A 23796-nucleotide genomic window follows, 5' to 3' on the forward strand; every position below is an offset into this window, starting at 1 on the left:
CTAGTGGGGCTACATACCCACCAAATTTCATGTACCCCGGTGGTTCGGTGTCCCGGTATCAATGACCAAAAATTCAGGGAGTAGATGTGGAAAAATTTTTGAATTGTGTGCATGTGCGTGTACAAATTTATGTTTATGTGTGTGGGTGTGTGTGTGTGTGTGTTTGCCTCGCGATGTTTTTTTGTGCATGTGCATGCATGCGCACATATGTCTACTGTGTGAGTATGTGTCATAATGTGATGATTACTGTAAATGTATGTGTGCGCAGGTATCTGTTTATGCACATGTGTGCACATGGAATGGGTTAACATGACCCTGGAGGCAAACATATGAAAAAAATTGGTCATCCTAGGCCCCTACAGTTCTCAAGATATTCACAGAGAACTCAGGTTGCCTCCACTCCTCCTTCGGGGGGTCCAGTCCAGCAGGGGGGCTACAGATCAAAACGAAGAATGACGGTTCCATGCTATCCATGGGGGTACATGCCCACCAAGTTTTGTGTACCCCGGTCTTTCAGTGTCCCGGGAATCTTTTGTTGGTGTACGCCACCAAATGTACACATAAATTATTTTATTGTAAGGCCCCCATGAACGAAAGTACACAAAACTTGGCATGCATTCGAGGGTGTCATAATGATCCTACACTTTTAATTTCGTGCAGTTTTGACCTTGTCAGCCAGAGATATTGTGATGAAAACACCTAATTTTTTGCTTTTTTAATTTTAACTAGGTGGCGCTATACATGAAATAAGTGGTAATGGGATGGGTTGATATGCCCCACTTAAGACCAACATACAAAAAAGGTGGACCTCCTAGGGCCCCCGTACGGGGTTCTAGATATTCACAGAAAAAACTGTCTCCGCCACCTACAGGCCAGTTGGTGTATAGTAACATAAATTAATTTATTGTGTGGCCCCCATGAACGGAATTCCACAAAACTTGGCGTGGCATACAGAGGGTGTCATAATGATCCTACACTTCCAATTTCGTGCAGTTTTGACTATGTTAGGGTCACAGATACCTTCAATTACACCACCTCATTTTTACTTTTTGTGTTTAACTAGGTGGCTTATACATGAAATGAGTGGTTATGGAATGGGTTAACATGGCCCCTGGAGGCAAACATACAAAAAAAAAATGGTCATCCTAGGCCCTACAGTTCTCAAGATATTCACAGAAAACTGTGTTCGCCCCCCTCCTTCGGGGTCCAGTCCAGCAGGTGGGGGGGCTACAGATCAAAACGAAGAACGATGGTTCCATGCTATCCATGGGGGTACATGCCCACCAAGTTTTGTGTACCCGTCTTTCAGTGTCCCCGAATCCTTGTTGGTGTCGTCACTAAATGTACACATAAATTATTTTATTGTAAGGCTCCCCCATGAACTTAAAAGTACACAAAACTTGGCATGCATTCGAGGGTGTCATAATGATCCTACACTTTTAATTTCGTGCAGTTTTGACCTTGTCAGCCAGAGATATTGTGATGAAAAACACCTAATTTTTGCTTTTTTTTAATTTTTAACTAGGTGGCTTATACATGAAATAAGTGGTAATGGGATGGGTTGATATGCCCCTTAAGACCAACATACATAAAAGGTGGACCTCCTAGGCCCCTACGGTTCTCTAGATATTCACAGAAAACTGTCTCCGCCACCTACAGGCCAGTTGGTGTATAGTAACATAAATTAATTTATTGTGGCCCCCATGAACGGAATTCCACAAAAACTTGGCGTGCATACAGAGGGTGTCATAATGATCCTACACTTCCAATTTCGTGCAGTTTTGACTATGTTAGGTCACAGATACCTTCAATTACACCACCTCATTTTTACTTTTTGTGTTTAACTAGGTGGCTTATACATGAAATGAGTGGTTATGGAATGGGTTGACATGGCCCCTTGAGATCAACATACAAAAAAAAAAAAAATGGTCCCTCCTAAAAACGGTTTTGAGATATTCACAGAAAACTGTGTTCGCCCTACCCTCCTTCGGGGGTCCAGTCCAGCTGGGGGCTACAGATCAAAACGAAAACGATGGTTCCATGCTATCCATGTGGGGTTACATGCCCACCAAGTTTTCGTGGTACCCCGTCTTTCAGTGTCCCGGAATCATTGACGGAAATTTGGGCATGCTAAAAAGAAAAAAAAAAAAAAAAAAAAATTCTGACTAAACCTATATGACCGCCGCCAAGAAAGGTCATAATAAGATTCAATCTATTCAATAACATTCAATCAATATTTTATATTTTTTATTTGTTTTTCATTATTTATTTGGATTATATGCAGTGCTTGAATGCAGCAGGGGGAAAAAATGTCGGTACCCTAGTACACCAACTGGCATCCTGTATGTAAATGTTACATTTCTACAGTGTAAAATAATGTTGAGATACGCCTATATACCAGTGGTGCTTAAACTTTTTGTCTGGCGACCCCCCAAAAGACATTGGCCAAGTCCCGCGACCCCCTTCCCTCCAACCGGCAAAAACTAAATGTGCTATGTCAACACCAAAGGTACGGTCAATGGCAGCCTTTAAAGTGTAACTCCAGCGAAAATTGACCCCAGGGTGTTTTTCTGCATTAAAACACATCAAATAAGCCGTGGAGACAGTATTTTTCGTTGATCAACCACTACAGAGCTTGCTCCAGTATATGCTAAAGCCCCAAATCGCAAACAGTGCATTAGCTAAGGGCCATGAGCTAAACACTTCCCAAATAGCATTTTTTAACGAGTAATATTATTCAAAACAGCACCAAACCTCGTCAGTAGCTTGCTCAGGGTACCTACACAGAAAACGAAGCACCAACAGCATAGTTAGCGAACCCGGAGTTTATTATAGAAGATTGTTAAGAACACTTACCAACTGTCCCCCTACCAACTCCTTCAACCCCAGCACGAATGATAGATTAACCAAACGTGACAATACAACGAATCCTTGCGATACTGGGTTGGAGGAGATGTATAGCTGAATTACTTATTCAAGTCTCGTCACTGAACCATTGGATGAAGAATGTGCCTAATACTTATCTGCATTTGTGACTTGAAGTAACCTGTTCTTGTGCAGATTCCATGTAGGCTAGCCAAAGGCACAGTTGATCTGTGCATGCCAAGACCAACTTTTGATTCTTTGATAAGGGTAAAGGTTACAAGTTCATTATGTTGGGTTGTTTTCACATTAGAATTGCAGACCAAAGACCATGTACAAATGTTAATGCGTATTGCTAAGCGGAATGCTTTACATCCCTGTATTCAGTAAGGTCTGCTGTTTACTTTGATATATGGTTTGTTATAAGTTCATTCAAGAGTTTGTGTTGGCACATCAATAGACATAAGGTTACAGGGAGGGGATCACCTATTTTGAAAATTTTCCCAGATACAACAAATTATATTTAATGATTGGATGTCTGGTGACTTTATTTTTTGAGTTCAGTTATTTTGGTGAGTGGTGATACTGACGCTGCGTACCAGCAATGTTTGAGAAGTAGCGGAACACAAGAAAAAGTGTAAGAACACTTGAGACAAAAATCTTTAAGGTTTAGATCATTTCCAAAATCATTTGTTAAGTTAAATAATCATGATCAGCCAAAAGATGAACCAAAAGATGGCATTTATTTAGCAAGAACATCCACAACATTTTATCCATAAACTCCCAGAAAGTAATAACACGTGGCCTCATTAACAGAAGTGTTTTACAAAACTAGACATACAGTGCATAAAATGACAACCATATAAAAGGCGGTAGGAAACCTCTGCAATCAAAACCTGAAGCAATGCAGAATTAGATGAGTCCTTGGATGTCAACAAACTGCATTTTGTCTGCTGCTGCAGACTTAGTAAATCAGTACCATTGGGTGTGAAACAGCAGCTGGCATTCTATGGCACCACATGTACATGGTAAATAGGCAAAGTGATAAGGATTTCAAAAGCCTTTGCCGCTCTTACTTAGGTAAATGGACAAATGTTGAGAAGTTGTGTTCATAAGGCGGTTGATAAGTCATGCTACTTTCAAGTGTTCAATGTAGGTGTGTTCTTTTTATTACATTTTTTGACCTTGAGTCGTTTCTTTATTTAAACAGATCCTCCCAGCCCAACCCAAATTGACTTTCAAACCTCCATGTTCCACATGTGTTGTGCATGCATTACGTAAGGGATAATCTATAGAACGCCGGTCATTACTGGGAAAATAAGTCCTGACAGGGCGAACCGGACCCCGACGCGGAGGGGTCTTGTTCCGCCCTGAAGGGACTTATTTTCACAGTAATGACCGGGCGCTCTATACATTATCCCGCTTTTATTATAACGGGCTACTTGCCAAAACGAAATAATAAACTCCCCACGATATGACTTTAGCCTACATAACCCAGCCTATTTGTTACCGTTCATCGTGGCATTTGCTGAGAAACAAATAGTTCGCAACACACGCTGCTGAACTTGAATCAAACATTCTTTAGAACACAGCTGATCAACCGCCTGCTTTCACGCTTGAATGAAGTTCCAGTCCTTATGTAGTGATATGAAAGACATTAATCAGAAGCACAAAACCCGTTGCCATTGACAGCGGTCATTAAATGCTTTGCCGGTGATTTATGTAGATTTAACATTGGGCCTTCCCAACGTTCGGGCCTTTCATGTGAATGGAACGTTCTGCAGCACTCTGAAGAGCCGTGTAATAATTGAGAAGAACTAGCTCCAGTTATATATGAACAGTGAAGGTAACGATCTCTTAAACATGTAAAATACGTGAACTTGAAGAAGTGAAAATTGAACAATATGAACTATGAATATTGAACAACTTGAAGCTACATCTATAGCCTAATGTGAACATGCTTAACAAAAAATATGGGAACAAAACATGGGAACTAAACGTGCATTACTTAATATAATCAGTGGGAGCCCTGCTTATGGAATGATGGAAGACAGTGACACCGCCAGTGTGTTTGAAATGTCCAGTCGATTAAGCAATTTGGTCTTAGTAGCAGTCATTGCCGAAAACCCGCCTCGTGGTGGGAAATGGTAGCAACGTCTTCAGCGCTTTTTTACGGCTATCTCGATATTCTGCTTTGTTATTGATCCAAAACCCGCCAGAGGTTTCCTTATAGACACTCTTAAGACCACCGCCATTTGCAATTTCGATCAACTGCTCTTCCTCCCGCGCCTGACAAGTCAGGACTATTTGGGATATTGACAAATGGGTTGCGGACCCACTCATTGGTTTGCCGTGGATCTTTGGAGGATGGGAAGTAACGCCAAACTCATTTGAAAGCTTAACAAGGTGATCGCGCACCAGCCGCGAGAGAAAAGGCCCTGCCTCAGGCATTCTACATACCGACGCACCGATCCGGTAGCTGACACCGCGGACGCCAAAATGACGATCTTGCTGGCGCCAGGATTTTAAGTGTGCCACATACCGACGCGACCGACCTGTAGCGCGACAATGTGACGCCACAGAAGCGCCGTAACCATTTATATTATTCGCCGTGGTCACAACACTAGTTGCAATATTCTCCTGAACAGAGGTGTCGCTGTTGTGAAAAGATTAACGCCAACTACGTTACACAGCAGAAGAAGCTGCATTAAGAAACACTAGTAGCAGAGAATGTAAACAGGCTCTGCTATTAGCTAGCCTCTGTGATGGTACTTCAGACTTTGGTTGCTACTATTCACAACTACCACCATCATCATCATCATCATCATCTAGTTTCCAAGGCAGGCAGGCAGACAGAGACAGACAGACAGACAGACAGACAGACAGACAGACACTTTAGTCATCCTGAGGGAAATTTTAATAATTTAAACAGTTTAGTTAGCTGGCTAGCTAGCTAGCAGCTGGCTGAGTTTGTGTAATTTCCTGAAGTGGAAAGAGATTTTGAGTCGTGAATTTGTAATAGTTTGCTGGATAAGTTAATAAAGTTACCAGCGAGAGTTGCAACACATGGAATTAAGAGGAAAGAATAGAAACGATTTATTTTCAAACAAAGGATATCTATTAAGGCCTGAACAAAATCTCTGCTAGCTAGCTAGCCAGCTAACTAAACTGTTTAAATTATTAAAATTTCCCTCGGGATGACTAAAGTATCTATCTATCTACCTGTGCGCACACCTTGGAAACTAGATGATAATGATTGTGGTAGTTGTGAATAGTAGCAACCAAAGTCTGAAGTACCATCACAGAGGCTAGCTAATAGCAGAGCCCGTTTACATTCTCTGCAACTAGTGTTTCTTAATGCAGCTTCTTCTGCTGTGTAACGTAGTTAGCATTAATCTTTTCACAACAGCGACACCTCTGTTCAGGAGAATATTGCAACTAGTGTCGTGACCACGACGCGCGAGTATAAATGGTTACGGCGCTTCTGTGACGTCACATTGTCGCGCTACAGGTCGGGTGCGTCGAGTATGTGGAACGTTTCAGTCTCTCCCAAAACCCCCACTACTGTTTGGAACATATCAAATACACCCTGGTCCACTCGTCGTCCCCACAAATCAAGCTTGGCTTTAAATGCAGCGACTTTATCTGCCAGTTTAAAGACAGTCGGCATTCTCCCCTGGAGTGACCGGTTGAGGTCATTAAGCAATCGAATATGTCACACAGGTAAGCGAAGTTTTGACACCCAGTCCTCATCACTAAAATTTGCAGCTTTTTTCTGTAAGAAATCTCTGCGCGGCGGCTCTCTCAACTCAAACACTCTGGCCAGTGACCTGCTAAAGATGCTTGTTTTTTGTTGCTCATTCTAGCAGTTTAGCTAACGTGTGACATACCGCTCGCCAAGAACTGATCAAGTGAAGTGAGCTGACCTGAGGCCGCGCAGCGCTGAAGGCAATATGTAAAAGTGTTGAAGGCGGGACAGACAGACGAAGAAAATAGACCTTGCAAAATGCAAAACATGCGTGCAATCAAACAACTGCATATAGGCCTATGCCATGTAAAAACGTGACATTATTGCGAATTAAATTTAGTTTAGTTTGCATGCATTTTTTTTTAAACTCATGTCGTAGGCTACGGCCCGGTAAGGAATGTCCCACGGCCCGGTACCGGTCCGTGGCCCGGTGGTTGGGGACCGCTGGGCTAGGGAACATACATTTATGCTACCAAATTAGCTTGCTAATAGGTAGGTGCAGCATGCAACTATGTGAAGTGCCAAGCCGGTGTTATGTTAGTTCACTGGCTAAGGAGCACACTTTTGGACTACTAATGTAGCTTGGTAATAGGCTAAAGCAGTAGCTTTGGTGGTCCTGGAGCGACGTTGCCATGTTGGTCTTGGAATGTTGTTCCAGGACCAACTTTAGAATGTTGGCACAGGACCGTCTTTACAATGTTGGTCCAGGACCCACATTGTCATGTTTGTCCAGGACCGTCTTTACAATTTTGGTCCAGGACCCACATTGTCATGTTTGTCCAGGATGGTCATTGCAATGTTGGTCCAGCACCGTCTCTACAATTTTGGTCCAGGACCCACATTGTCATGTTTGTCCAGGACTGTCTTTAGAATTTTGGTCCAGCACCGTTTTTACAATGTTAATCCTGGACCAACATCGCCATGTTGATCCTGGACCAACATTGTAAATACGGTCCTGGACCAACATGGTGAGGTCACTCCTGGAAAATGTACAACAAACAAAAGTGACTGCTTTAGCCTATTACCAAGAAGGGACCCAATAGTTGAATTAGCTTTGAAGCTCATTTAGCAATCTTGTTGCCATGGTAATTCATGCTAATTTAAGCTCCTAGGCTAGGTAAAATACAAAAAATAGCTTGCTAATAGGCAATACAAATCTGTCAGTTGTCGTTGTTGTCGACTGTTTTTCTTTTTTGCTACATTTCTTAGAAACTTGCCATGTTTAAACCTTTATACAATAAGCTGCAAAATATTTTTGTCTACTTTGTTTATTCCAGGCCCATTATAGTGAAGCTGGTCCAGGTCCATCACAGGGAAGTTGGTCCAGGTCCATCACAGGGAAGTTGGTCCAGGTCCATCGCAGGAAGTTGGTCCAGGCTCATCATAAGAAATTTGGTCCAGGTCCATCACAGGGAAGCTGGCCCAGGTCCATCATAAGAAATACCAGTCTGCACACAATCTGCTTTGGTCTGGACCCAAATGGATGGTCAAGCAATACATCACTGTTTCAATTTTATTTTCATTGATTCATTCATTAATCTGTTTATACTATAATTTAAGAGGGTGGGACATGGAACAGCAGTTTAAGAAAGATGTTTAGTAGGGGATTGACTTTTACCATGTTAAGCTATGGACACTGACTGAGTGTGGGTCGTTAAGGCCACTTATTTGGAAAATATATTGAAATATATGTTAAGTGTCAAAATTGTTTTTTTTTCTGTCAATTTTGAATATGTACATACATTTCAAAATATATTGTGAAAATATTTTTTGTGTATCGGGAACATTATATTAATGTGAACACTTATTGTTACAGCTATAAAAATGGCAGAATCATCGATATGCATGATATTTCCATTCCATAACCGTGAGGTGGGCTACACGCTTCACAATGACAGCAAAGAGTTGTCATTGTTATGTGCTTTGTCCATCAGACAACGCAGCTTTCTGCGGCAAGACACGCATGCTGCTTGACTTGGTTCCACTTCTTATTTACCACATAACGATAATACTAGAAATTTAAATGAAGGATCAATATTCGGTTTTCTTTTAATTAATTTTAAAATATCCGGTCCTCGGTCAGGTATATTTTATAATATTTTATAATATATCATTAATGGTACTTCCAAAAGGTTTTATTAGATATACTGTATTGGTGCTATGTAATAAGTCTTAGTGAATGTCTGATAACAACTCTTTGCCGTCATTGTCAAGCATGTAGGCCACCTAAAACATGGGACTTCCATGTGGCTCACACCGTCCCCTCACTTCCCCCTTTTGATGGACATTGCTTGGCAAGCTTGAAAGTACCTCATAAACAATCCACAGTATATCGGTTTCTAAATCTGCAGTCAGCAAGTCCCTAAATAATATATGGAAGGTCAGCCACTGTTTCCAAATAGGAAATGACTGAGTAATCTTTGAGCTGTACAACAGTTCAAAGATTACCCAGAAAGAAAAAGGTTAAAGGCTATATTGGGTAGTTATACTGATGTCCCTGACTCTATAGCGATGTTAACTGTTCTTTTTTTACACATTATGTTACAATGTTCCAATAAATTGTGAATGCTATTCTATGTTGCCACTGCCATTCCACAATCTACCCAAACTCTTTTGCAACCAATAAACATGATTCTCTGAGATTGTAAAATAATTATATATGGCTTGGTGATACCTCAAGGTAGGTGGTAAATTCAGAGATTCTTAGAAAAGTGTATGGCTCCATTCTCTAACAACTTGTAAAGAGACTTTGTGCACAATCCCAGATACAGGGCAAAAACAAGCAAAAGTGTTTAGGAAAAAGTCCACACTCCTTGGTATTTTCTTTTCTTGATTTTATTTTCTCATAGTTTGGCAAGACGTTATGACCTTGATTGTTCTTCCTCAGATTCACTGCAAACACAGGCATTGCACATGGTCTAAATCACCTGGCCTACAGTATAGGAGGGGAGCCAGCTCAGTAACTCATTAACCCTTACAGATATGGCAGGCAAGCTTGTGGCATGACTAATGCCAAACAAATGCATAAGAACATTATAAGAAACATTAGTAGAACTTTAAGACCAAAACAGATCTCTAGTGTATACAAATGCAGATTTGAAAAAAATATAGAGTTCAATCATTCGTTAGACTTTCTGTTCACAGTCCATATTACAAGTTCATATTACAGAAAAGGTCTGATTACAAAATCTTCATTAAGCCCTCTTGGGGCCAAAGTTTTTCTGGTGGTAGATCTAAAAAGCCTCTCTTTTTAAAAGCTGACTGTTTATGTCCCCTCCTCTTCGGTGGTTTTTGACTTGTTCTATCCCTATGAACCTCAGAGTTGAGAGTGGGTGTCCAAATTTGTTTAAATGAACAGCCAGGGGACTCTAATCATGATTGTTTCTGATGTTGCTTCCGTGTTCACATTCTTGTCTTCAGAGCCCTGCGTGTTTTTCCTACATATGCTTTCCCACAGGGACATTTGATCAAATATAACTAATTTGTAGTGCTGCATGAGATTTTTCCTTTAACCCATAGTTCTTTTCCTGTTATAAGGTGATTGAAGGAGTGACATGTGTGTGAAATTGTCCTGTGCACAGTGCCCACATGGATAATTTCCATCTGGAAATGTTGGTGCAGGTGGGCAGTCTGTTTTCATAGTCTCTGAAGTTGTCTGGCCTCTTGTAGATAATTAAAAATATAATAGAAAATAAAATATATACAATATATATATATATTGACACATGACAAAAATATATATTTGACACTTAAAAAATAATTCAATATATTTTTCCAAATAAGTACTCTTAACGACCCACACTCTGTCAGTCCTCATAGCTTTACATGGCAAAAGTTAAACTGCTGTTCCATGTCCCACCCCCTTAAATTATAGTATAAACAGATTAATGAGGAGAAAATTAAATTGAAACAGTGATGTATCGCTTGTGTAGCAGATGTTGCTTCCATTGCACAAGGCTATTGACCATTCATTTGGGTCCAGACCAGAGCAGAGTGTGTGCAGACTGCAGAGTGCCATTTCTTATGATGGACCTGGGCCAGCTTCCCTGTGATGGACCTGGACCAACTTTCTTATGATGAGCCTGGACCAACATCCCTGCGATGGACCTGGACCAGCTTCACTGTGATGGACCTGGGTCAACTTCCTTATGATGGACCTGGACCAACTTCCCTGTGATTGACCTGGACCAACTTCCCTGTGATTGACCTGGACTAGGGGTGGGCGATATGGACAAAAAATAATATTGATATTTTTTGTGATTTTGATAACGATAATTAGTCGATATCCTTTAAAAAAAATTGTAAAAGTCTGAGTTACTTTACAGCTCATTATTTATGAATAGCATCAATTCAATAATAACCAATAACCTAACCTGTGACTTTTTAACCAAATCAACCAATGCATTGTCACTCTGACACATTTCCAATTTTGCCCCCACTTGTGTGTGTGGCAATGACATGGTCTAGCCAGCTACATTAGAGAAGATGACTAGGCCTAACAGTTTCTCAAGAGAAAGTCTGAAGCTGAAGTTCCTTTCAAGAACCTTTAATTAGGATTCACTGTAAAACTAAGCAGACCAACAGAGTAGGCCTACATCTCAGTTATTCCCTTCGATGTTTTGTTTAAGAGAAATCATGTAGGCTAGCATTCCAAGTTACAGAATAGAAACTAATGCGTTAGCTTATGGCTAATGTATATAAGAAATCCCATAGAGATGCTAACGGTTAGCATAATCGATACACGTAGATATTTAGAGCGAACTTTAGTCCATTTACAAAAGGGTTACATGAGAAGAGTTCTTTGTTTACAACTGACTACTAAAATACTCAAAGGCAAATGTTTTCTCTCCATATAATACCATGTAAGAAAAAAAGGACTGTCTCATCAATGCTACGTGAACAGTAGGGTTGGGTATCGTTTGAATTTGAACGATTCCGATTCCGATTTCTTATTTAGATTCCGGTTCCTAACGATTCTCAATTCCGATTTTTTGAAGAGGCAGGGTCATAAAAAGTTTAGGATATTTTAAATGAGCTAGCTAACCAACTGTCTTTCTCAGGGAATCTGCACATTTTCCAAGTGCAAATTTAAAGACTTTTAAGACCTTTTAAGACATCTAAATGAAACTTAAGACTATACCACGGCAAAAAGATATATATGACTGTTTATGCAATAGTTTTTTTTCCTACTAATTTTAACCCCCACCCCATTTTGGATGTCTACAGAAGTTACCAAATATATTTTGGCGAAAGAAAAATTGTGTGTGAATTACCTTCAAAGCTATAAATGCCCAATTTTAGGGTCTGGGCTGCTTGCTTTTGAAGCTGGCTGTACATATTTGGTTTTGCTTACTGCTGAGGCTGACTGTTCTTCACCTGTGTCTGTAGTAGCCTAGGCTACTTGCCAAAGGCATGTGCACTGGACTGGATTCCCTTCAAATTTTTTTCAAAGTTAGACTAAGCTATTTACATATTTTAATAAGCCTACTTTATATTATTTACTATGTGCATCTATTGTCCAATATGCAGCACAGCAAATTAAAGTTAATCCACTGCTTTACATTTTGTATACCAGTTGTATTTAAACCAACCAAAGCTTGACAAACATTATAAAACCATTGACTTGTTTTAAATGAATTAAGAGACAGGTCCTCCTCGCATGATCCTGCTGAAAACTGCTGGTTTCATCTCAAGCACGCACACATTATGAACGCACGTTTTTTTTTTTTTTTTTTTATGTAGCCAGTCGCCGACATTCAAAAAAATATGCGGTTATAGTTCACAACTTTTGCGAAGTAGGCCTAGCCTACTGGGAAACGCTGGCAAGATATTACAGGTAGGCTATTCTAACTTAGACAGATATTTTCTTCCCTAGGCTAGGCCAGCAACACACGCTGGAAAGATGCAAACAGATCACTTAACATACAGTATTTCCTCCTGATTGCGAAGCACATAATTTGACCAGCAGTTTGCACGTCCATAGTTTGTGAAACGATGCTACGTCCGAAAGCAACGATTTTAGATGCCAAAGTTTAACTCCAAAAGGAGAACAAATGAGTGTCCCGCTTGAGGTTGCGCTTGGACGCCGGACAGGGCTTTTAAAAAATCCATATGTCCGCCTAAATTGAACGTATGGCCAACCTATCGCTTCTTTCTCCCGGCCATTCTACCGTGAGGCTTCCTCATTCCACGAGGCTACCTGTATATCTCTCTGGCCTCAGCTACACCACGTAAAACGCCAGGCATATAATTTTGTACATGGGCCTACTGTATTATTACCGTTTTTCACACCTTTTAACCAAACCCGTGAAAAACATCTTCACTCTGCAACCACTACACTTTCTAATAGCCTAGTCACTTATACAATTGCGTTTTAAATACACAAAACTGGCTTGAGACATCACTCGCTCTCTTGCACTCGCTGGCGGTCCCATACGCACATTTAATACCTCTCGAAAATTCAGTTGTATTTAAGACTATTTAAGGATCCGCGGGAACCCTGCTTTCTGAATGAAATAGTCTGACCTTCTCCATGAATTTTAATTCTATGAACTATGCGCTTCTTCGTTGGTGTTAAGCCGTTTCTTCTTCAGGTCGGCGGACTGGGAATCGAAATTTAAACTTTTGAACGATTCTGGGAAAATCGCAAAGATAAGTCCCAGTTCCAACCCATACTCGATACCCAAGCCTAGTGAACAGAAGTAGCTGCACAAAATCCCTTGTAGCCTAGGCAACGTCTTGATCTGGCTACACAAAATAAACATTAGACCTGCGTGTGACAACGTGGACCCACTAGGGATCATGTGACACTTGCTCTGCTGGAACGGGGCTTCTCTTGCATACACCTCCTGGATTTAGTGAATGTATGGGGTTTCAATGCATGAATGAGTGTTTTTCTCCATAAGTATTTTAAATACTCGATAATGTAAATTTGCACATCGTTAAAACAACAATCACGATATTATCGCAGACGATATATAACGCCCACCCCTAACCTGGACCAGCTTCACTGTGATGGGCCTGGACCAGCTTCCTTATGACATTCTAAAGTCGGTCCTGGAACAAGGCCAACATGGCAACATCACTCCAGGACCATGTACAAACAAAAGCTACTGCTTTACCAAGCTACATTAGTAGTCCAAAAGTGTGCTCCTTAGCAAGTGAACTAACATAACACCGGCTTGGCACTTCACATAGTTGCATGTTGCACCTACCTATTAGCAAGCTAATTTGGTAGCATAAATTTATGTTCCCTAGCCTAGCCTCTAACATAATAACAGCGGCACCAAGATTGCTAAATGAGCTTCAAAGCTACTTTAACTACTGTATCCCTTCGAAATACGTTAAGATGCATAGCCACTGAATTACCTTTTAGGAAGCTAGTGTATTACAGTAAATGTATGGTCCCTAGCCTGGCAGCTAACATTAGACAAACATGGAACCAAGTCAGCTAAAACAAAAATAAAATCTAAGGTGCATATATTCAGATTCAACTCAGAATTACTTTATTTGACAACTATTTTACACACAAATATGCAAGGACCTACCTGTATTGAGATACAAGTTGGTGATCCACTGGTTGTTTCTGGAGGGAAATTTCAAAATGGCAATGGGAGAAGCAGAAGGCTCACATTGATTACATCACAAGGCTGTGATTGGTTAAAGAGTTGTTGGTCCAGGACCGTCATTAGAATGTTGGTCCAGGAACAACTCTTACTTGAACAAATCATGGTCACCCCCACCTGCTCATGTCTGACTGCTGCCCTCATCATGTGTCTCCCTGTGAGGAGACCACATGGACCAAACAAAGATGTCACTTCTTCGGACAAGTCGGATATCCATTAGTGCAGTGGTTCTTAACTGGTCTGGCTTTGGGACCCACAATTTGCGACCCATATATTTTTTTTAGCGTTCAGGATAACAGATATGATGAGCTACATGCTAAGACACGCAAAGTGCCAGTAGGCCTATTTGTTTGGAACATGCTGTTTGGCATTACATTTGTCAAGTATTCAACTCCTTGTCACCTTTCAAAGTAGCTACTCAACAGGTTTGTCTTTGACAGGGGTGCTTGGTTTCCATGTGACATTTTAGTTTTGATGGTTTCATGCTCTCATGAGCCAGCAATTCACTGCACACCACATACTGAGGTTTCTGTACCATTTTGTCTTCAATTTAAGTGAATCCATATCCTATTTCAAATATTCAGGGTCATAGCTTACTTGTGTTTACCACTGAAATGATCTCTAACATGACCCGTCACATAAACATTGTCTATCTATGCAATAAGGTAGCATTTTAAATGAGCGATTTCTTCTTTAACACAAGCTCCGCGACACACCCAGAACGGTTCCACGACCCACCAGTTAAGAAACACTGCATTAGTGTGTTCAACAATGTTTGTTTGCAGGCTAGTTTTAATTCGTCTTATGAGATTGTCATTTATGTGGTAATTTTAAGACATTCATTCCTTCAATAGAGTTCATAGGATGAGGTCCCATACACATATACCACAGCTCCAGAGCATGCATACTACACAAAACAACGATGTCTTTCTCTACCATTAAATTGGACTAAATTGAACATAATTGGCAGCCACTCTCATATCTGCTCTGTTAATGTAACATATGTAATAGTGTTACATGCATCCTTTCTTGTAACCATAGAAGGAATATCCAGGAAATGCAGGGTGCATAAAAACAGTTCTGAACCTGAATCATGCAATGTCTTAGTGTACATGAACCAGAGCCACCACAAAAGCACAAGGCTGTACTCAAATGTCTAACTGGCATCTATAACTTCATTATAGCATAATTTCACTGCCTGGAAGAATACGGCAAACACTGTTTCAGTTCAGTTTATTGAAGGGGTGAGTCAGAAGCATTTACACCAAATTGGTGTTTAGATGTCTGAATGTGTGGGCGTGGCATCTGACAGAAATAGAAAACTACATAACCTTAATGGCATAACAAGAAAAGAACAATGCTGATAACCATTCACGACCAATGCCAGCTGAATACCAACGGAGCACTGAGGATTTAAGAAGAAACTGAATTCAAGTAGTAGTAAACACAACTAGTATATGTTACAAAGGCATATGGTAGTTCTGGACGATTGCACATCTTTGTGCTGAAACATCAAGTATTCATCTTTTCCTCTACATTATCCACTCTCACTGTCTCTCTCTTTCCTTTGGTATTCTTCCAACGTTCACAATACTTCTTTCATTTCATAAAGCCCGAATATCTACTACATGAATGTCTTCTGTTTTACAAAAATGTTATGCTTTTGTTATGCATTAATTGCATTTAATTTTTAACATCCTTTCCATGACATCTGTCAATGTTATAATTTCATGTACTGAAAACTTGGGCATGTCATGATTGAATTAATTGAGTGTACATCTAGAGGGCAATAGACGCAACTCCACAGTCTCTCCCTATCTCGTTTGATCATTTCAAAGGATTTCCTCCTACCCATTTTAATATTGGTTTAACTTTACATGATTAAAAAAAAAAGTCTCACCACTGTATAGACCTGATGCTAAAACTGACCATTCTGAAGCTTTCTACTTAGAGTTTTTAGAATGCTGGCAGATAGGTGTGTATTTTTTTACAATAAGATAGACAGATAGATAGATAGATAGATAGATAGATAGATAGATAGATAAAGAGACAGATAGATAAACAGACAGACAGACAGACAGACACAGATAGATAAACAGACAGAAAGACAGACAGAGACAGATAGATAGACAGACAGACAGAGACACACAGACAGAGACAGACAGAGACAGATAGACAGACAGACAGACAGACACATGTAGATAGATAGATAAATGTAGATACTAGATAACTTTTCCATTACAACAACAGTGAAAGACATGCCAGATAAAATGGACAGCTAGGTACTCACCGGCCACTTTATTATACAAAGGTCTGTTCAACTGCTCATTAGCACAAGTCAGTCAATCACATAGCAGTAACTCAATGCAATTAGACATGAAGATATAGTCAAGAAGATCTGCTGAAGTTCAAACTGAGCATCAGAATGGAGAGGTGTGATTGAAGTGACATGGTTGTTGGTGCCCGACCATTTGGGGTGGGAATTGCCAAAAATGTGACGATTCGATACTATTGAGATATTTGGGCCACGATACGATATTATTGCGATTCTTGACAATCACAGTATTGCGATTCGATACTGCGATGTATTGCGATTCATGTCTCCCATATTATTCAAAGGCATAACAAAAAATAAGGAAAATAAGACCGCTCACTTCAAATGTCATTGAATTCTGTGAACATTACCTTCTACACTAGGACTGGGCAATAAAACGATAGCGATATGTATCGCAATAGACATGTAATCGATATCAATAAAAAATTTGTTCGATAGAACATTCGATAATTAAAAGCAACACACACCTCCCGCCTTACGTCGTCCATAAATAAATAGGCTAAATATATCTTGCATTGTAGTATGTGCAACTCTACCAGAGTAGGGATAGAAGTAGGCCTACTTCAACACAGACCCTCAATGAGTGTTTTTTCTTTCTCTCTCTCTCTCTCTCTCTCTCTCTCTCTCTCTCTCTCTCTCTCTCTCTCTCTCTCTCTCTCCAGGCGCATCCCTTCTCAGCATGCACATGTAATCCAAACATTCACAATCGTGCAAGACGACTGGCTAAGTTGCTATTAAATCCGGTTAGCATCATTAGCACACTGCACGAATTTGCTCAAAACTAATGCATTCAAATTGACTGTTAAGTTCTAATCATCTCAATCCCGATGCAAATGGAAAAAGTATTTTCCAAGACTCAAACGGGCCTGTCCCAAGGAGAAAAAGTAGCCTATTCATTTGAAATTTAAACACACGTGGGGAAACTGAACAGTCTAACCAGTAGACTATAAACTAGCAAATTAAGCTACTTTGTTTACAATATTTCCAGTCTTCAACCAGTGCTGCTTTTCATTCAGATATGTGCACATTTATTTATTTGAGTGTTTTTCATGATTGTGTAGCCTTTTTTTCCCCCTGTTTGCTTTGATTGATAACTGAGGTGATTAAAATCAGAGGAAGGTTTAGTTTAAAATAAAAGTGTTTAAATTTTCCTTCTGGTCCTTATCTGAAATAGATTTTAAAAAATCAATAATTATCGATATCGACGGATATGAAATACTTATATTGTGATACAGTTTTCAGCCATATCACCCAGCCCTATTCTACACTTTAACTGAGGTGCACAAACTTGATCATGGCATGGTGCATGTCAAGGTCCTTGCTATTCGCTTTTTGTTGAAAACCATACATACTTACATTTTACAAACTGAAATCGCATTATCCTTATTACAGGCGTCAATGAGAGAGCAACACAGTCAGAGTCTTTTCCTTTGGTTTTGATTTTCTAATAGGATAAATGTTTGTGACAACACATGTTATGATAAATTTGATAATGTTTGATCGCTGTTTTGGTATGAAGCATCTTTCAGGTAATGAGCGTGCACTCTAAAAAGTGAAAGTAGCCTAACTAGGCCAACGATGCGCTCAGTGTCTGTAACTGTCTGCACGTCCGCAATCGATTACACTCCTCAAATGGAGAACCCATCCATGTTCCGTCGAATCTCATGGCCACTCTATGTGATACTTCTGTGTTTGCAAAATTCCTGACAGTTCCTGATCTTTAAACTTTTGTTTTCCTTTCCTGTCGGTTAGCAGTTGATGTAGAAGCACCTATAGCATAATTTGACTTCAGCAGTGACAAGTCCTGCTGCAGAGAGAGAGAGAGAGAGAGAGAGAGAGAGAGAGAGAGAGAGAGAGAGCACACCTGCAAAGCGGCTCTGTGAGTGTGTCTGTCCCTGCATGGGGTTACGGTCGATTCAAGTCTGAAGTTGGTCCGACCGGTCTGCATTCACACCGCTCCATTATTAGATTAACGTTATCAGACAGCACTGTAAAATGTGTGCAAGAATTTCTCGCATTATGAAGGCTAGAGTTGCGGGACTTCAATAAATTATGTGCTATACCTGCAATCCCACGCTAAAATTTAGGCCCTGAGAGTAAACCAGACTCAAATAAAAGCACCCTAAAATAGATTTACCTATGGAGTATTTTTTGAGTGCTGTGTCTCCACATTAGAAAGTCTCTGGATCAACCACGAAAAACAATCTCTGGACCTATCAAAATTAACTAGACTAAGCTCACTATCTTCTGAGGCATACTGAGCTCAAGGCTAACGCTAAACTCAGTAAACCTAGGACAGCCAACTGCTGCAATCTGAAGCCTCCCTGGGATAGCCTCTAGTCAGACAAATCTATCCAGGGAGTGCAAAAACTGACACTGAAGCAACCATTCTCACCAACAAAAAGTTAAAAATATCCCAGACAAGGCCTCAATTTATGTCACAACCAGCTCAGGAACCTCAACGTAAAAGGAGACAGACAACAGAGTTTATCAAAAGTAGAGAATTCTATTTCAATAAATGAGCCATTTGGTTGAATAGCCTGGGTGTTCCCATGCTGCCTTGCGCGCGATTTGATTCACGCTGCTAAGGCAGCCTGGAGACCATGGAGCAAATTTTCGCCTGAGATAGGGAACCAATCACAGAACAGGGGGGAAAGCAAGACGATGATGAGCTATGAACAGACGCATTTGATAGACATCCGTGGCACCCAATAAACGGATCTGGGCATTTTTTTCAAATACGAGAAAATGAACGTTTGGTTCCCAGACCACGTCTCATTGAGAAGTGGTGGCGCTAGCCAGGCTAGTGGTCTGGGCGAGCAATGCTACAAGATAGTTGCTCGCCCAGATGCAGTGAGGATATCCTGTTACAATGTATAATAAAGAAGGAAAACAATAGCCTACATATCTGAACTGGACTGACTACTTTTTAGTAGGGCTGTCAATCGATTAAAAAAAAATAATCTAATTAAATTACATACTCTGATTAATTGATCTAAATTAATCGCATATATAATTTTTGCTGTGAAAGTATTTTAAATTTTTAAATTCAAATATCACTGAATAATCAGCATTAGTGACATTAAAGTTCAAAAACTCTTATTATTATTTTAATAATAGCCATAATAACCTATGACATGACCTAATATGCTGAGGAAATAAATTCAAAAGTGCTTCGGGAAGAAGTTGTTTTTCACATTCAAGGTATGTCAGGCCACAGATATAACCTAGGGGACACAATGAAAATAAATGAACACTTCCCTCAATGTCAACACTATTTCTTTGCATTGATGTGCGACTTTAAAGTTAATGAACTCCGGTAATATGCAAATTCCTTGCTGCAGACATTGCAGAGGACTTTATTTTAATCAACACTTTATTTTTATCAACACCATCAGGCCGTTGTTTAAAAGTAAATGTTCCAATCAATGATCTAGTCAGCACATTTTCTTCTCTCTCCTTCATTTTACAGTCTAATGGTTACTGACTACAATGGCTCGGGGTCAAAAGTCATACGGAATCGATTCATCAGCGTTATTTTTTTTAATCAGTTATTTTGACATTCATTATTCTCAAATTAATGAATCGAAATTAATCAGTTATTTTGACAGCCCTACTTTTTAGGTTAAGGTCCTTTGTCACAGCTTTTTTTACAACACATATGGTGGGTGTGAATAATGTGCTATTTATGTTTATTGATATGCTCAGTTTTGTCAGCTACTTGCAAATTTTAAAAGTTAAAATCCCCTTCATCAAAAATTGATGTCTTGCAGAAAAGCTTAGTGGCATCATGTACACTCGGTGGTATGTTCATTTGTGCAAAATTTAACACATTTGCCACATATATGCTTCAGCTCCAGTGACCTCACCTGCTACGCCTAAGCTTACTTAAACTTATTTGTTAATCTACAGTAGGAACATCGGAGATATCCCAATTGCTGGGAAAAGGGATGCACTGTCCAATACATTCAAATCAAGAATAAAAGACTGCCACACTTCCTGGTAACTTCTAAAACTACATGCCTTCTCTTCTCGATCAGGTTTCATTGTGAAATGTAAGTAAGCTAAGAGCTGAACAAATGTCAAAGCATTTGCTGCAGGAGTTGGTTTTTTGTAGTTTGGCTCTTTGTCCAATGGAATTCCATGGGAAATGTCTTACTGTAAAACTCAGCCAAAAAAAACTCAACACCGTATAAAATGCTTTTCAAGGTACAAAACTCAAAAGCTCAATAATCAGATTTCTAGTCTCTGCCTATTTGTGTGCGTGTGTGTGTCCCAGTCCCCTTGTTCAACATTAAAGTTGATTTTAGCACCTGATAACTATAGCCTATTATTCATACTGAACAATGATATCAGAGAGAGAAAACTGGATGACTAATAATAGACTACCGGGGCAATTTTGAAGTCACCTTTCATGCATTTTGGGACAAAAACTTCAACTTCAAAAAATCAACACTCCGAGGGTAGCCTAGCCTACTACTCCACCTTACAAGTCAGCTACTGTACATCAAGCAATGAGCCAGCCACTGATCAATATGCCGTTTTTTCCTGCCAGTGGGTCAAAATTCTGTTTTTGTGACATAACCGCTACACCTCTAATGCTTCCTCAAGATGAAAAGGCTGTTTTGCATTAACCATGTAAAAATAAATAAAATAATACAGTGTTGCAATGATCAGAGTGTGTATTTCTGTATCACGTTAAGTGTGAGTTTTGCAGATAGTCTACCCCATGCTATGCTCTTGACAAAGCTTCAGAATCCGCTACAGAATCCTACAGTTGCATTTCACCAACACCCTTTTCCTGTTTCACCGTGTGCATTTTTCTATGACGTGGCACGTGAAAAGGGCTTCATTCAAGGTACCACACCAGCAGACGCACGTGCTTGCCTTGAGAAGGAAGTGGGGGTCATTCATTGCCCCGCGTCCGCTCTCACAATGGCCGCTTAGTCTACAGGTCCAAAGCACAACACTATATGCTGCAATGGACAGCAAACTCAAAGTGAGCCAAGTGTGTGGACCAGGCTGATGATGAGAGATTATGGATGTTGGATATGATGGATGTTCCTCAAAACTGTAACAGTCAAGTATCATTATAGACCGTTTCAACAACATAAACAAAAACAATGCTTGAACGTTCTATTTTGTTCAACACAAGCTGGGTTGTTGGTAATGTGCCAGGCTTTTGGCTGTAGATACCAAAACTCCAATATGCTTCTTCAACTCATTAAAACATTTACAGCCACTTATCAAAAGGCCAAATAATTAGCCTACACACACATTACACCTACAATATGTCAGTATTTCAGAGGCTTCTAAGACATTTTAAATAGACAATTCAAATAAAAGGATTTTAAATAACAGATGCCCTTTGCTTGATGGCTTCAACTGAATAAACTTTTCACTTTTTTTGTTTGAAGGTAGTCCAAGTGTTTTCCCTGGAGGATTTAATGATATGAGCAATTCTTCCGACCAGAACTGTGCTACAACGTTATGAACTTGGAGTGCTCAATTGTGTGTACAACACAATGGTGATGGAAATCCAGGGCGTGCAAGCAATCAACAGATACTGAGTGAGGTCAGCGTGTGTGTGTGTGTGCGTGCGTGTGTGTTCCATACTGCAGTTCAATACTGCAGTGAAATAACAGGTGTGGATAAAATAAAACCAAATAAAACCAAATCCTGCATGCACTCTTCTGCAAAGAAAGTAAAACAACTTGGTATAAAAGAATTTCTAGTACACAGGTTGTTGTTACTGCTGTTGAACACTAAAATCTCTATCCAGCTGAGAGTAGCAGAAACATGGCAGAGGGGATGCAAAGTCCCAACTTTACAAACAGCTCTGAATTGATATTGACAAGCAAAGTCAATCCATATAAACTTGACGTCAGTCTGAATAACCAACTATGGCCAGTCTCAAACTGCTGACTTATTTTGGCTCCAACAGGTTAGGCAACAAGTTATGCCAGAGCCGTGCATCTCAAATGCTCTAGAGCAGAGGTTCCCAAACTTAAAGCTGTTGAGGCCCAATTTTCAGGGCCGATTCTGGAGGGGTTGCAACGGGAGCAACCGCACCGGGCCCGGCAGAAGGGGGGCCCAGAAAAATAAATAATCAAATAAACGCTTTTTTGGGGCCTGCCAATTTCACTTCTGAAAATCTTCTGTGGGTCACCTATTGGTCTCAATAATAACAAGCCAGCTGGAACCTGCCACTCTTTATCTCACTCGTGCATGCTCAAGAAGCGCTCACAAAAGTGCAGTTAAGTAGCCTTACTTTCAAGTTAGATCTGCTGCATGGTGGAGATTGAGAGGACCCAAAAGGTATCATACTTGCATGCAAAATGGTGTTGTTGCATTTTAACATTGTATACGTTCAAGGAAAAGTGAAACGCAGTTTGCAGAAAAGCTACTTCTATTTATTGTCTACATTTTGCCCCCTCAGTCCCTTGGTGCATGTGCATGATGCACGTGGTGGGAGCGGCAGCACTGATTTTAATAAAGTAATTTAGGTTACCTCTCACGGCCCACCTGCAATGCCTTGGCGGCCCGCACTTTCGGAAACACTGCTCTAGAGCATTTGAGATGCCCGGCTCTGGTGAGACTTGTGCTTTTGACATAAAAATCAAAGGAAATCAAGACACCTTGCAAACGTGCCACACAAAGTGTGAGACCAATGCCAGGTCTGCAGAGCCCGGCCTCAATTTAAAACATCAGCTCTGATGCACACACCTCATTACATTCCAGAGTGACAGATTAGCTTTGTAAGTGCGGCCCTGTCTACAGCGATCATTTATTGAATAAATCCTTCAATATATGATCCGTTTCTGTTCTTGTTCAGCATTTGCACAAAGAATCATGCAATAAACAACCTGAAAGAGAAAACTAGCCTAAATACAGTCCATGTTTCCCAGACAATAGAAATTCCTGGGCAGCGTACTAGCCACTTGGCAGCCGTGGCCTACTGGTTAGCACTTCGGACCTGTAACTGGAGGGTTGCCAGTTCGAACCCTGACCAGTAGGCACGGCTGAAGTGCCCTTGAGAAAGGCACCTAACCCCTCACTGCTCCCCGAGCGCCGCTGTTGATGCAGGCAGCTCACTGCGCCGGGATTAGTGTGTGCTTCACCTCACTGTGTGTTCACTGTGTGCTGTGTGTGTTTCACTAATTCACGGATTGGGATAAATGCAGAGACCAAATTTCCCTCACAGGATCAAAAGAGTATATATATAC

At 40.3% G+C, this 23796-nt stretch overlaps 1 protein-coding gene across 8 annotated transcripts in view; it reads right to left on the minus strand.

Annotated features, from left to right (window-relative positions):
• st3gal4 (ST3 beta-galactoside alpha-2,3-sialyltransferase 4) overlaps positions 1-23796 on the minus strand; it is a 67563-nt gene that overhangs the window by 41498 nt on the left and 2269 nt on the right. For 2 of the 8 annotated variants that reach the window (XM_048263908.1, XM_048263904.1), the window contains exon 2: positions 14158-14195. The exons of the other annotated variants lie outside the window; for them this stretch is intronic. The gene's annotated coding sequence lies outside the window, so the exon portion shown is untranslated. The remainder of the gene's footprint in view (positions 1-14157; positions 14196-23796) is intronic. 8 annotated transcript variants of the gene reach the window in all.

Source organism: Alosa alosa, chromosome 15 (assembly GCF_017589495.1).
Source record: "Alosa alosa isolate M-15738 ecotype Scorff River chromosome 15, AALO_Geno_1.1, whole genome shotgun sequence".
In the NCBI taxonomy this organism is placed as follows: domain Eukaryota; kingdom Metazoa; phylum Chordata; class Actinopteri; order Clupeiformes; family Clupeidae; genus Alosa; species Alosa alosa.